The sequence below is a fragment of the Dasypus novemcinctus genome, chromosome 5, assembly GCF_030445035.2.
Source record: "Dasypus novemcinctus isolate mDasNov1 chromosome 5, mDasNov1.1.hap2, whole genome shotgun sequence".
Taxonomy (NCBI): domain Eukaryota; kingdom Metazoa; phylum Chordata; class Mammalia; order Cingulata; family Dasypodidae; genus Dasypus; species Dasypus novemcinctus.
The window spans coordinates 16,535,229-16,551,005 of NC_080677.1; the positions used below are offsets into that span (position 1 = coordinate 16,535,229).

Here is a 15,777-nt window from a genome sequence, read left to right on the forward strand (position 1 = left end):
CTGTGACCTCATTTTAACTTAACTAATTCCATTTGCAATGACCTTATTTCCAAATCGGGTATCAGGATATCAACATATCTTTTTGGGGGGACACAATTCATCCCATAACAAGAGCCAATAACAAGCCTGAGGTGGGGCTGCCCCAAAGAGGGCCAGCAGGGAGGCCTTATCCAGAGAATTTCTTGCTAATGTACATATGAGAGAAGGAAGGCCTGGGCCAGAAGGGCCAAAGCAAATATATCCTACTTCCAAGTTTTGCTGTCATCTGGGTTGGGTTTCGAGCCACTCCCTCCTGCAGTTGGGGTGGTTTCCTCTTGTTTTTCTTTCTTTTGGGCTAATGTTCTAGATGTGAATGCCTTCAATGAAATCTGATGATTTCATTGTCACAGTAAATCTCATCGTTTCTCACCCTTCTGACAAATTGAGGTTTATGAGTTGAAGGACAGATGTTTGAAAACAGAGCATTTTTCAGATTTTGCATCTGATGTTCATTTTAAAAATGTTTTCAGTTGCCCACTGAAAAAAGAATTCTATTCTTCTGCCTACTTTGCAGAGTGGATGTCTGCAGATGATCCCTTACCCTATCTGAATTCCCTCTAATACATCTTAAAATCAGTCATTGCGTCCAGATTCCAGTTGCCCTGCCTAACACTTAGAGTTATGCCCCTTTCAAAGAACAAGCTGACTCTCATGCCAAGTTGGGGAGGGAATGTAAGGAGGGGATCCTACTTTCTGGATGCCTCTGTGGAGTAAGCTGCCTTTGTATCACATTCATCTTTCCCTGGAGACTTCTCCAGGATCTCCTTGTTACCCCTACCCTCTCCTACTTCTTCCCTGCCCAACCTTTAGTCTTAGTTTATAGTAATATTCCAGAATCTCTCCTCCACCCAACACTGGACTTGTACAGAACATCCTGCTCACTGACCTTGCTATGCTTTGGGTGGGGTACACACTACATAGGATTTTTCCAAATATCTGGCTTTAGCAAGCCCCAAATCAGATTTTTTTTTTGACAACCACCTTTTTCACCTTAATTGTCAACCCCTCTTGTATTATAAGAGGAAATAAAATCCGTCTGCTTCAGCTTCATTTGCAATTACAGTAACTCATTAGAACCCAGTGTTATAAATTATCTAATGTTCAAGAAGCTTTATGAACTCTTTCATAGGACTTTAAAAACATTCTTCCTGGAACCTGGAAGTAGCCTTTGGCCAACTATAAACCAACTTTAACACAAAACTCTGTGATGGGTTCAAGTCCTAACATTAACCAAAAGGTGTTTCTCTCTCCTAGTAAGCAATTGTTCATCTTACATAGCACCTGCAGGTGTGTCTTGGTTATTATATCCCCAAGGAAAGATATTTAATTAGGACAGACTACTTATTCCTGGAGGGCAAAGTTTCACAATGTGCCTGCAGTTATAGAGTGGGGAGGAGGAGCCTGGAAGTGGTGGGTGACTTTATAGAGTAAATCCTTTATGGTAACTTCTGAACTATTATCAACACCAAGAACCCAAGATGCAGTCATCCCCATTCCTGATAGGAAGTCTGATTACAGGGAAACTATTTAGACACACACCTACACCTCAATGAAGAGAGCAAATATAACAGGATGGTGGCAAAAGTATGGAATGTGTATGGAATTAGGCCTTTGGGGACGGAAGTCACTGTAAGTGGAGCTGCCTGTGGAAATAATGTATAGACACTTGAAACGGGGACTGGAGTTTCCATTCCAGACCATTCTAAGAAAAGTGTGGAAAATAGCTTTAACAGCTCTTGCTTTGCTAGGGAGGGGATGTGCTTGCAGAGTTAAGTGTAAATGGGGTGTTGAAAGGTCTAGATGAACAGGAAGGCAACAGACAACAAATTAGCTACAGGAGGAAATGTTGGACTAGCAGATGTCCTTCTGAGGATACTCTGGGGAAATCAGTCTCTGAGGGCGTTGATAGGGTAAAGAGCTACAGCAGCCCAAACAGCCCGTACCCAACGGCCAGTCTTTGCAGAATCTTGGTGGGAACCAGCACTGGGCTGTATCTGTCCTGGCAGGGCTGACACTCAGCTATTCCATACAATATTGGGTGACGTCTGTCTTTTTTAATTTTTAAAAAAAATTTTGTCTTTATTTTTTTAAAATGTTAATTCAAAAATTATGAGGTATCCATATATCCCCCACCCCCCTCACCCCACTCCTCCCCCCATAACAATTTCCTCCATCATCAAGAGACATTCATTGCACTTGGTGAATACATCTCTGAGCACCGCTGCACCTCATGGTCAATGGTCCACACCATAGCCCACACTCTCCCACAGTCCACCCAGTGGGCCATGGGAGGACATACAATGTCCGGTAACTGTCCCTGCAGCACCACCCAGGACAACTCCAAGTCCCGAAAACGCCCCCACATCACATCTCTTCCTCCCACTCCCTACCCCCAGCAGCCACCATGGCCACTTTCTCCACACCAATGCCACATTTTCCTCGATTAGGTCTGTTTTAACTGGTTATTACCCATGCCAATCAGTGGTTAATTATTTTGGAAATTTCTATTTCAGTTTAATGTACTCCCTTCCTATGTATATATACAGGCCTATGAGAATATAGCTGTGGTTCCAGAGCAGGGGCAAGCAGAGGGTTCTATTGATTGGTTCCAATAATAAAATGTGTCTTCCACCAGAAAGTTACATAAAGTACATTGCAGGAATCACACAAGGAGAATTATGAGAGAAAAAAAAATTAATGGAGAAGAGAGATCCAATTTCATCAGTTAGGAGACCAGCTACAAGTCACCTAAAAAATTCTTATCATCCCGGATTCAACAAGTATTGAGATTTGGATCTTGTGTGGCATGAGCGGCCCAGGCTTCTCTCCAGGGGATGAAGGCTGTTGGACGTGGCCACCATGGTAAAATGGGGAGATCTTTAGAGAGTTAGGGACTCCCTCTCAAGGAGAAACAGCAGCAGTTAGCACACCCACTTTCCTTGTCACCTGCATCCCTTCTTCATCACCACCTTTCCACATCCCACTCACCTCTCCAAGTCCAGCTCAAGCCCTATCTTTTCCATGAAACCTTTCTTGGAAAGGACTTGGTCCTCTTAGTCTACAATACTACTTTGTAGAAAGTAGTGGAAAGGACTTGGTCCTCTTAGTCTACAATACTACTTTGTATAGCAGGGTTTCCTGAAGGTTTGCTGGTACCTGAGTGGCAGCAAAACCTTGTGTGAAGTTTTACTGGTGTTTCCTTGTACTGCTATTTAACTTTTTATGGTTGTATACCGGGTCTCCCTCAATTCTCCAGGACAAAAATTGTATTGGAACAATTTGGTTTCCTCACAATACCTCGTTTAGAACCTGGACTAAAGCTTCGTTAGCTGAATCAGACTCACAGAGCATTCTGAGTCCCGAAGGCATGCCATGTGGCTACACGGGAGAGCACCTGGTAAAATTTGGAGCTGAATAAGAAAATGAACTTCTGGGCTCTGCAGGAAGAAGTCAGGAAGCAGGGATAGACTAGAGCTCCATTAGAGACAAGAGCTTGAGTGGCATCTTTAATGGGAAGTGAGTTTGCAATGTGGTGGACACTTAGTCTGCGATGAAAAAGCAAACTGATCTCTTTGCTTTAGGTGCATCTGGCTAAATAAGATGAGCCAGCCTGGAATTGCCACCTTCCTTCTTAGGAGCTTTCTTTCCTTCCTTCTGCTACAGCTCACTCAGGGGCGATGTTGGGCCACCTTTCTTTATCAGGGCTCTGATTACAGATCCTCCCCCAACCCCCCACTTCTACACAGACAAGAACACAAACCACCCTGATGAGGGAGGATATTATTAATTAGCCTCACCATAATTTCAAAGCAAACTCTCTAGAGTATACAGTTGATGAAATTAGTTTTCCCAACTTCAAACCCAGCATCATTTTAAGTGAGTACCTGAGCTCTGCCATCTAGATATAATGCTGCCCACTTTTAATGTTCTTATATTATATGATTCTTATTGTATCTGAAACTCCACATACTTTCAACATCAAGAATTAACTGTGACCAGCAAAATGTACCAAGGGGATGCACTCAATGAAAATGAAAATGAAAGCAAAGAAATCAAACAAGAAAGGTTTGCAAAAAAGTATGAGTTGCCAACTGCATTTTTGACTGTCTTGAATGCTACTGAGAGGTCAAGAAAAGCAAAATGTTGGAATTGAAAATATGGATGTCCTGCTAATCTGGACAAGGGCAGGATCAGAGATATCTTTGGGGAGGAAGTTAGATTAGAGTTCTTTGAAGAGTGAATTGAAGGTGATAAAGTGGAGGTTGTTTGGACAGCTATCAAGAATGTTTAGCTCTGAAGGAGAGAAGAAAAATGGGCTAGTAAAGCGATTTCTTTGCTTTGTTTTTAAGTTGAGATATTTAGCTCGTAGGATGGGAGATTGAGCTTGTAGGATCCCAAACCTAGCCATATTTATTTCGCTGATGGGAATCATCACTGGGTGCGTGGGTGGGAGAGTTCTCAGTGCAAGAGAGATGATTACTAAATGGACAAAGTTCTTAAGAAGGTGAGATGTCATGGAACTGGAGCACACTTCCCTTTTCGTAAAGCAAGATAAACAAGAAAAGAGTGTGGGAACAAACATAGCTCATTTGTGGCTTTGCTGGTGGGAAGAGAACCGGTTGCCCCAGGAAGTATGGTGAAAAGTGTTCAGTTGTGAACGCAGTGGAAAAGGGATCGCAGGAGTTCTGCAGAAAAAATATAGGGTGCTTGACCTGGGAGTGGGAAAGCAAGACTTCTAAAGAAATACATGAGGATTTCCTGCCGGGATTGCTTTTCCTGACGTGGTTTCTGACAGCTTCTCTGGGCCGTGGTCTCCTGCAGGACAGTCATCTTTCCATCAGTAACCGCGGCGTCTGCTTCCTGCATGTTCAAGGCGACCTCCTCCAGGTGAGCCGCGGCAACCAGGCTGTGACAAGTCCGCCCCCAGTCAGTCTGTGCCCCAGCCTGCTTCTCTGGTAGTGCCTTTGCCCAACCGTTGTTTTGACCCTGCTTCACACCCTCTTTCTTTGAACTCACTTTGCTGCACCCTCGGCACTGTCTTTCCTTTGTCGGTTGCTACAACACTACTAGGTACAGCAGGTTTTTCCTCAAGGATTGGGAGTATCCGATTGGCAGAAAAGCCATGCACATGGACATAGAACAGATTAAAATGAACTGTGGGAATCACAAGTGTTAACCATTTGGCAACTAGTCTTTTCTCCTCAACTCAACTTGCTACCCGGATGCTGGACTCACTCAAGCCCTGCTCCTCTCCAACCGATCCTGGCTCATCCATCCCTAATCCCTGCTCTTTTCCAACCTTTCATTAGAGGAATAAAGATTCTAGTAAAAGAATCTTTGCTTTGCTCCTTACTAACATGGTCACTACTCCCTGTCATAGCATTCTACTCACCAAAGGGGCATACCCTTAAAAATAGGAGAAACCTGCTGAAGCTTCAAAAAAATTTTTTTTCTTTAAAATATTTCTGTTCGAATGTTTAGGTTGTACTTCACCTCAAGTATTCCGTATGAGAATAAAGGAAATGGTAGAAAATGCTATTCTCCTCCTAATAGGGTCTTAAGGGGTGTGTGTGTGTGTGTGTGTGTGTGATATGGGGCCGGGCGGGGGAGAGAGCAGAGAGGCAGAGAGAGGCAGAGAATGTGCAGGTTGCAAAGACAGAGTGAAGAATCCCTCAAATGCTGATGCAATTTTCAGCAGGCCTACTTAGAAGCATCTTGCACATCCCGTTTCCCATCTAGGCCTGGAAGTTAATAAGCAAGATCCAGCAGCTCTCTATGCAGTTTCTCTTATGTATTTGTTTTGTTCGTGTTTCCATTTTCTTTGGGTTTTCTGAAACCACAGTCATAAGTATAAGGAATCTTTTTCCTCTTCCTTTTCAAGAGTTATATCTCTAATTTACTTCTTCGTCTAACTTGCATACCTGGGATGGGACTTCAGAGCAATGTAATATAAGAAAGAATGGGCCTCCTTGTCTCCTTCCTGACTTCTGATGTTTCAGCATGAATTATTATGTTTGCTCTTGGTTCAAGATCTATATTCCTTTTCTATCCTATGGAAATATCCACACATTCTGGATGGAATTTCTGTTTGTCTTAGGTTTAACATCAGGAATGGATGTTGAACACTAGGGAATGTTTTTTCAAGGTCTACTAATAAGATTTTTTTCATTGCGATACTGTAATAAATCATACAATAGAGTTTCTACCCCTAAACCATTCTTATAGTCTTACAATAAATTCAACTTGCTCACAAATACATGTTTGTTGGCTCTTGCATGATTAATTGGAGTTTGTATGAGAATATGTAAGACAATTATTTCTTGTCCATGTTTATAAATGAATGTTTGTGCTTCTCTCTGTTACATTGTCAAATTTTTATATAGTATCTACATTATAATGAAGAATATTCTTATATTCTTCTAATGGTCTTATATTCATCCAAGTATTAGATTATTTAGATAGTGTATTAGTTTAGATAACACTAGCTGGGTGCTACAACAAATAACCCCCAAATCTCAGAGGCTTGACCCAATAGGTTTATTTTTCAATGCTGATGGTCAGATGTCAGTTGGGTGCAATGATGTGCTATAGCTGACTTGTACAGGGTCATGAGAAGTGATTGTGTGCATCTCTTCCCATTTCTGAGTTTGCTAAAGTCATGTTGATCACCTGAAATCAGACATGGTGGAAGTATTTACACTATGAAAATTGGCAAGTGCTACAATTCAGGCCTTCCCCATCTCCCCACCACAAGCTGGTGGTTTACCAGGACTCCATATGTTGGGCACCTCTTCTCCAAGTGATGACTCTGAGATCCTAGCTCCTTCCCTCACATGGTTCCGTTTCCCCAGTCTCCTTCACATTGACCTGTGAGGCAATAGAGAGAGAGAGCATGGAGGATTCTATGCGACCTTTTATGGATCGGGCCTGGAAGTGGCATGTGTCATTTCTGTTGACATTCTATCGGCCAGAAATTGTCACCTGGGCTCCCCTAGATGCAAAGAATACGAAAGATCCTTCTATGTCTACATGTGACTCTCCTTTAAGACATTTTAATTTTGTCATTTAAATACTCATTGATAGTCTATTTTGGCACCAGGACTAAGATTTTTCATTAAATAAAGCCTCATATTTTACAGAGCAAGTTCTTCCTCCTTTTTTTCTTTCTTCTAGGATTTTATTTGCTGTTTTGTGCATTTTTTCTTCTAAATGGATTTTTAAGATAAATTGTCAAATTACAAGAATAATATTTCATTTGTATTTCATTTAAATCACATTAATTTTATAGATTATTTTGTGTAAACTTGGCAAATTGATGTAGTTATTACATTAATAGATTTTCCAATACTAAATAACTCCTAAATCCCTGGAATTAACTATCCTAAACCATTGTGTATTATTCTTTTAATATATTGTTGTAATTGAATGGATACTATTTGATTTAAAATTTTTACATGCTATTGAGAAATGGGGTTGGCATTTAGTCTCTCTCGAGCTCTTTTTTTTAATATCATTGTCACATTTTACAAGTAAGTTGAGAATATTAACTGAAAATGGTCCCATCCTTATCATGCATTGTAACAGTTCAAATGACCTGGAAACTATGTATGCCTTGAAATCATCTGTTACTGTTTGACAATTTTTAAAAGGTATTCTACAGTTTAAGTTTATTCAGTTTTTCTACGTCTTTATAAATCACTTATTTTAATAATTACGGTTTTCTTAGAGATTTTCTTTGAGATTTTCAAAAGTATTCACATAAAATTGAACATAGAATTTTGCTGGGGGTAGAGGAGTAAGGAACTGACTGGAAAGGGGCATGAGGGAACTTTCAGAGTATTGGAAACACTCTATATCTTGGTTGTGGTGGTGATTGTGTGGCACATAAATTTATCAGAACTCACCGAAAAGTATATTTGACATCAGCACATTTTCTTGTATATACATTATACCTTATTAAAGCTGATTTCGAAAAATGCCTTTTTAATATTTGACTCTTTTTAACTTTTTTAATGTGTCAGTCATATACAAAGTAAGTTGCATTTTTCACCTTTACATTTGTCATCACAAGAATGCTTTCATTTTACTTATCTTTTTTTGTTGGCATTTAAGGTTTCTGCGCTGCTTCTTTTGTTTATAACTCTCGCTATATACCATATTTTCTTTCTTTTTTTTGCATTATATAATTAGAAGGCATGATCTCAGTTTTCAAATCTACTTACTAGTTTATACATTCAATTATTTAAAAGAAAACAACTTCACCCTCTAATTATCGACATCAAGGATTATGCAGTATCAACCGATCTCCTTAGGATAGGGTGAGGAAAGTAACTTCTTTAACTTTATCCCACTTCTCCCCACATCACTTTCCTTTTTCTGTATAGCTGACCCATATGCGGTACTCAAAAAGTATTTGAGTATATGAATAATTAGAAAAGAGAGGGTGTGATTATTTAGCCCTTCTCAAACCCAGTTATATACTGTATATATTCATGCACACACTGTCTTTAAATCTTATTAAATGCTTGGATGGTTAATGAGTGTTTCCTTTTGCAGATGGCCATCTCATTGATGGATGTCACTTTAGTGCTAGGTGTCCAGATGTGCTTATGAAATGAAAGAAAATTACTCAGGAGAAAATAACTCTTCACTTTTATTAAGAAATTGGGATATCAGAAGTAAGAAATATATGATGGCATTGGTCCCAGTCTATTGCTTGTTGTCAACTACTGATGGTAAGTGGATTTTTCTAGGCTAACATTGATTGCAGAGTGTGGTAGTTTTGCAAAACATGTAAATGGGGAATCAGAAAACACCAAGGAGCTATTAATATTCAATGGGAAAATTGGATTTAGACCTAGTTTCTAGAGATGGAACATTACTCTACTTAGTGCACCACCACCTTCTCGCCACAAATTATAATTTGCAATGTATAGGGGAATAGTGCTACCAACATTCCTGGTTCACTTTCCTGGGACTGAGGGATTTCCTGGGACAAGGGACTTTTAGAGCTGAATCCAGGAAAGTCTCAGACATACCAGGATGAGTTGGTGATCTTAAGTGTATAGTTTAACATACACAGCATGTTTAATAATATACACAGTATACCTCAGTTTAGATAGCAATACGGAAGTAAAAGACCCAGTATTAAGTAGAAATTTGAGAGACCTAGGTTATGAATTTACTATAGCATAGTCTTAACAGCAGAAAGAATTTACGAATTAAGTAACTTTTTAAATGCTTGAAGATTGTTTTTGATTAATGCATTAATTCTGCAGCACTGGTGAAACTGATAGACTTGGTGGACGAGGACGCCCTTATCTTCTGGCTTGCCATTGTAGTTACCCATCATCAGTCAGGTTAATAAAACATTGGAACCTACAGACTGTCTCTGACTCCAGGCTGCTGTCATCAAAAATTCCTCACATTTACCATAAGTGTCAAGTCACTGGACCCGTGGGTTTAGCTTGTTTCAAAAACAGAACTGGACTTTCTATCCAAACCCAGAAAAACATTGAAAACATAAAACAACAAAAATCTGTGGCGTGTTCGTAAAAATCATGACTCTAACTCTGATCTAAACCAGACTGTTTTCCTCCTGGCTTCCTCCCTGTTTTCCCTTAATTAGACTAACTGGAAGGGAAAGGTCTTCATTGGACCAAAACAGCAGTCTTCCTGCTCTAATCTGTAGGACGAAACAGAGAATCTGGTCTGGAATTGAATTTGAAATATTTAAAAAAATGACTACCAGCTTAACATTGTCACTGTCCCGTGTTTATTTTTCTTCCTTTTATGTCTGATGTCGAGGATAAAATAATGTCATCTGCTGGAAATCTGAACATGTTTGCATTTTGAGATAATTAAAATTAATGTTGGAGGGCCAAGCTAACACCAAACAATCCCTGTGCTTCCCATGTGCGTAAAACATTTGGTAATGACTTTCACTTAATCTGGGAGCCTGGCAGGCTGCTGCAAGTCACCTAGATCCAAACAGGAGAGTTGCAGAGTAACTTTTTCAAAAAGAATAATTTATATGCTGGAAGTTAGAAATTAGGGCATCAGTAAAACAGTTATGAGTTCTGCAAATCGCTTTATCCAGTTGGGTTATTCCTCCATCTATGCTTCTTTCTTTTCCAGCGTGATTGCTAGTTCATCAGGCACATGTAGCAATGGTTCTTCACCTCATGGTTATTGGAAAGACAAGTCTTCCAGAAGAAGAGCTGAAGTGAATTTTCCTTAAGGAGCTATAAACTCAGGGAATGCAGTTCTAAGTGGTATTCATGAGATGTTCAGTGAGGAGATTCAGACACATTGGCCATTTCTTGTGGGACAGGCAGTAGGTGACAGGATGTTGAACTTTTGAACAGACTATTTTGCCAAATGTGCACACAGTATTTATGATTTGTGCGTAAGAGTCTCTTTCATAAGATCCTTCAGTAGCTTCTCATCACCCAGAGGATAAACTCCAAACCCCAAACCCTTTGGCATAAGACCCAAGGTTTTTCTTGAACTGTATCATCTTTAGCTCTTTAGCTTCATTTTCTTACTGCTCGTCCCACACAGCACAAGCAACAGATGTCAAACATTTTGCATTGTCCAGAACATATTATTCTGTCCCCTGTATACGTACCTCCCTCCAGCTAGAAAATTCCTGTTAATTTTCATGCACAATCTAGCACTTAGCATCTAGCCTTCTATATATTTATTGAATGAGTGAATTTCAAAGCTCAACTCAAACATAACTTTCTCAAAATAGAATAAGGACTCCATTCTTCGTGCTTCCACAATTCCTTGAATGTGCTTGGTCGTTCTCAGCCAAGGGTAATTTTATCTTCAAGGGACAGATGACGATGTCATCTAGTATATAGAGGCCAGGGAGGCTGCTAAACATGTTACAGTGCACAAGAGAGTCATCCACAACAAAGAAAAATCCAGTCCCAAATGTTGATAGTACCAATATTTAACAGAACTCACCTCTTGGAACCCTATATCATGGGAGCATGTCTCCTCCATTAGATAGTAAGATCCTTTATGTCAGGGACTGACATGTAGAAGATGCTTAATGAGTATTGAATGAAGTGAAGAAAGAGATGAAGAAAGGTTGACGTTCTCTTTTCATCCCAACTTTCCAAAGCATGGTCTCTTTGTAATTGGTGTCAGCTATGGCATTTCAGAACACCCCATAAATAGCCCCCATTTGGGAGCTTTTGAAAGTGCTATTTTGATACCTCCTTCTTGTGTATTCACTTGGAATCCAGCCATTCCCTAGGGAAACCATTTGAAAAGGCATTTTGGAAGCCCACCCACGTGATCCCGGTACCTCTTTCTTCTTACTGATGGTATTAGACTAAAATTGGTCTATTTTTGACTTTACTCAACCCCCTGACTAAATAGCTAGATTATGTTTAGAATAATAATTCAAAGCAAATAGGTTTTAATGTGAAGTTTGTGTTTCTCAGAAACCTTAGCAGGGAATTCCTCTTTGCATTTGTGCAATTCCCCCATAGAATTTTCTTTTGTTTGGATACATTGCAAACAAATTATGGTCATTCTTGGTGCTTGTCATAATGATAAGATGAAGGATGTGATTTTCATTTAAAGGCTGTCCTCCTTGGATTGTCCAGGACCTTTAGGGAGGATCATCTCACTTTGCTGAACATTTGAGCTGGGATTATCCTTACCAACCAAACAAAAGTGTACACAATCTTTTTTAGAACCGCACAAAATTTAAGTTGTTTCCACATGGGTAAATAATGACCATCTCTCCATGAAAGAATTTTACCCAATGGTCTATTTGAAACATGGATTTATTTCATTGAAGCCTTTGCATTTACCATCATAAAATAAATTATAAAGCTTAACAAATGTGTGTCAAAATAGCCCTTTGCTTTATTTTTAAAATTAACAAACAATTACTAAATATTACTATGTGAAAACAATGTGTGGTGAAGCAAAGAAGCATAGACTTTGGAGTTTACATGATAGTCAAAGAGATTGCATTGGGGCCAGGATGCATGGAGGCAAAAGGCTTATACACAGAAAATGACAGTGAATGGTTGAGAAATGTTATTTAAGTGGTAGAGAAATGAGGAGTTCAGAAAACAAGGAAAACACAAGCCTGGATTAGAGTTCTGAGAGAAGCTTCGTCAAAGTAGGGGACAGATGAATGTTCTTTCTTTCTTCTCTACTCTTGTGATCTTTGCTGCTTTATTTAGGTACCCTCCAGACCTGCCTCATATTGGATTTGTTTATTGCATGTCTTCTTTGTCTTCTGACATCACCAGCTTATACAAGTTTCAAGCCATGGCTATTCATCCTTTTATCTTCACAGTTGATATCAAAAGGGCTGCTACAGAGAAGATTTCAGCAGATGCTTATAGAGAAGAAATGCATTCATCTATAGAGTCACTTTTTTATATGCACGAGGCAAAAGGGCCTGCAATAATGGTACAAAAAGAGAAAACAAGATGCCAAAGAATTATATTCCATAGTGTCAAAGGAAGAGGCACAGTCAAATGCAGGTTTCCAAGTGTGACTCAATAACCTGATTTTTTTGCACTGTGTCAAAATCCAATAGCGTTTTTCCCTTTCTAGAGTTATAGAGGATGAAAACTTGACTTGTGTGTCCATTTAAAATATTTGTTTATTTAGTTTTATCTTCCCATCCACATTCTTAGAATGACTACATTGAAAATGGTTTTAAAAGTCACATTAAAAATAAAATCAAAATCCTCAAGTCAATGAATCTCTATCTTCAAGGCCTAATTCACAACTTCTTTAAAGTGTGGAATCTACTCCAGGGTAATTCTGAAAATATTCTGTGTTTAATTGCAGCGTGTAGTTTGAAATTGTTATTCATGCTTGTGACACACATTGAATTTACACATAAAGTTTGTTGTCTAATTTACTGATTACTGAGAAGGGGTAAGGTGGCAGCATCTTAATCTAGGAAAAACATTTCAAATGTCTTTGCACACGTTTTACATTTGGCATAACCTAAAACACATTTCCTCACACAACTCTTCCCCTTAACTCTTAAACCCCTGAGTATGTCAGTGGAAACACAGCACTTTTTTTATCTGGATTCATTTACACTCTCATTTACTCATCAGCATGGTGTTTTGTAAGAGATATTTAATATCCTCCAAAAGCCATTTTTCCTCCTGAACATTTCAAAGTTTTTCCTGTAGGAAACACTGTGTTCCAAGCCATAAATTGGGTCTGAATCCACAAAATGGGAGTTGGGGGAAACCATAAATTTCAAATGTGTTGCAAGCGGGACTGATCTTAACTGTCCGTTGCCCATCGAGTGTGGTTACGGGGAGGAGAGCTGAGCTCCCCTGTGAGAGGACCACCTTAAATCCATGGGGATGAACTCTGAACCCGTTCCCAGGCTGGAGGAAGGGGAGCTTGTATTCTTACTCTCACTCTGTGGACCAGAGGCAGCTTCCTTTTCGGGAAAACTCCTCACCGACGTCACCACTGACGAATCTTCTTTGGGAGTAATCAGAGCGACTTTCTCCTCCTGGAAGCGAAGAGCCAGCGACGTGCGTAAGCTGTCACAGAGCCACGGGCCGCTCCCCCTCACCCCCTGTGCAATCCCGGGATGAGCCCGACCCTCCCTGCAGCTCACTCACGCCTTAGAGCAATTTCTCCTGCCCATTTATTTAAAAAAAAAAATTTTTTTTTTTTTTAATTGCCAGTATTGGAAACCAACGCTGATGAACTATTTTCGAAAGGAATGGAGGCTCTCAGAGAATTGAAAAGCTGAAAATGTAGCTCCTTGGGACACATGGCTAGAAAGACAGGGTCAAGGGGGCTGCCGGGAGCCTCCTGCTATGGCAGGGGGGATAAATCACGGTGGTGATACTTCCCTGTAGTGAGTCGGGAAAGATGAAATGTGGCCTCTGGAAGCATGAGGTGGTGCTGGTGAAAGACAACGCAAAAAAGTGGTTGCACCGACACCAACAGAACCAGACCTGCATGGGGACAAGGCTTTGTTACTCAGGAGGTCCCCGCAGGTGGGGCCTTCGAGGTCACGGCCATTCGCATACCTGGAATCTCACGGCTGGAGGCAGGGAGCACAGCCTCTCACTCACACCCAGCCAGGCCCCCTGACCTTGGCATTGGACCCTGGACCCAGGACCCTGCTCCAGGCGCGTTGTGTCTGAGCAAAGCTGGAAGTGGCCCCCTCACGCCTCCTGCAGGGCGGCCTGGAGAGGGTCCCTTGGCTGAGAGGAGGGGACAGCCTCTGGCCAGGCCTGTGGTTCACGCTGCAGGCACACAGCCCCCGGATTTGGTTTCCCGATGAGTGTGTGCAGTGGCCTGTCAGTTTATGGGTAGCGAGGGGACCAGTTTTTTCAAACTAGTAATTCCCTAACTGACCACTCTCTCAACTAGCTAATCCCTTTTTTTTTTTGTCTTTATTTATTTTTTTAATATTACAGTAAAAAAATATGAGGTCCCCATATACCCCCCTCAATGGAAGGGGGTAGTCTTCTAGTTATAGAAATTATTTATTCCTTTAATTATTTGTCTGTAGCTGTGATTGCAGGGTTATAACTTACAGATTTAACACCAAAATTTCCTATTGCTTTCTGCACATTATCTGTTCAAGGCTTCTTCTGATATCTTGAGTTCTTAAAATTATTGAATAAAATCTGTAACTGACTTACTCTGTTTATGAGGGATGGCTCTCTGCATATCACAATATAAATATTCCCAAAGCTCTCCTTCAACCCAGACATTGACTGTTGGAGTTTTTCTTTGTGACCAGCATGGTTCAACACCTGAGAAGCCTGGCTTAAAACTGATCAGCCATTTCTCTCTTTTAAATATTTAGCTTTTAATAAAACACAATTATTACAGTAATTGGTCAAATGCTTCACCTCCCTAAATATACATTCATGAAGCTAATATGTAATTATTTAAGTCATACATTTATCTTTTTCTTAAAATTAGTGGGGTCTATTAAAAAATTGCTCATAGAAAATCAATAGACTTCTAAGTCTATGGATTTTAAATGTGGTAGAAGTTTCTGATGGGATTTCCAGGTGGTCATTGATACTGATGGCTCAGATTCAAAGTTTGTAATGAGTGAATTGAGAGGCCCTAAGATGCTACCTGACAACCAGAAGGGAAGACATGGAATGCACACATCTGCTCATCAATGTACACCAGTTTTTCTCAGCCTCCTTAGGTAAAGTTTACTCTTTGCCACCCCCGCCCTTGTAAAAATATTATCCTACATCTAAGAAGCAGATCTATTCAAGGCCTGCAAATAAAATACTGTCTTATTAAAGGCAGATCCTACATCTATGCTATTTATTGGCTTGCTTGCCAACAAGCATGCTAAGTGTTCATTTTAAGGAGTCATCTTGTCCATGTTCTAAATGTTGAAAAATCTTTGCAGAGAGGGAAGTCAATAGTGGGTTCTTTCTCTCTCTCTCTTTTTTTCTTCTGTCTTTATGGGTCAGAAGAAAAACCTGTTAATAGAGCTTGCTTTAATCATCTGCCAAACACATGGACCCAGGGTTTTCTGCTAAGGAGAGAAGATCTCATGGGCAGTCCAAAGGAACAACTTTACTCACAGGGAGCAAAGCATGCACTTGTGGAAGCACCTTCTCCTTAGAACTACAGGTTTGAAACTTTGACTATGTAGGAGAACAATATTCAGGATAAAAACAGCATCAAAGATAAATAAGTTGTTGGTAGAAGGCATGGGGGCAATATAATATT

The 15,777-nt window shown here is 40.1% G+C and overlaps 1 long non-coding RNA gene across 2 annotated transcripts; it reads left to right on the forward strand.

The window, feature by feature from the left end:
• The first annotated feature begins 4,640 nt into the window (after positions 1-4,640).
• LOC101434309 (uncharacterized) lies at positions 4,641-12,794 on the forward strand. 2 transcript variants are annotated; one of them, XR_001118856.2, is made up of 3 exons: positions 4,641-4,926; positions 8,596-8,774; positions 12,371-12,794. It is a non-coding gene; the product is annotated as an uncharacterized lncRNA (long non-coding RNA). The 2 variants fall into 2 exon arrangements; XR_188366.4 differs by lacking the exon at positions 12,371-12,794 and adding an exon at positions 9,318-9,803.
• Positions 12,795-15,777: the final 2,983 nt, after the last annotated feature.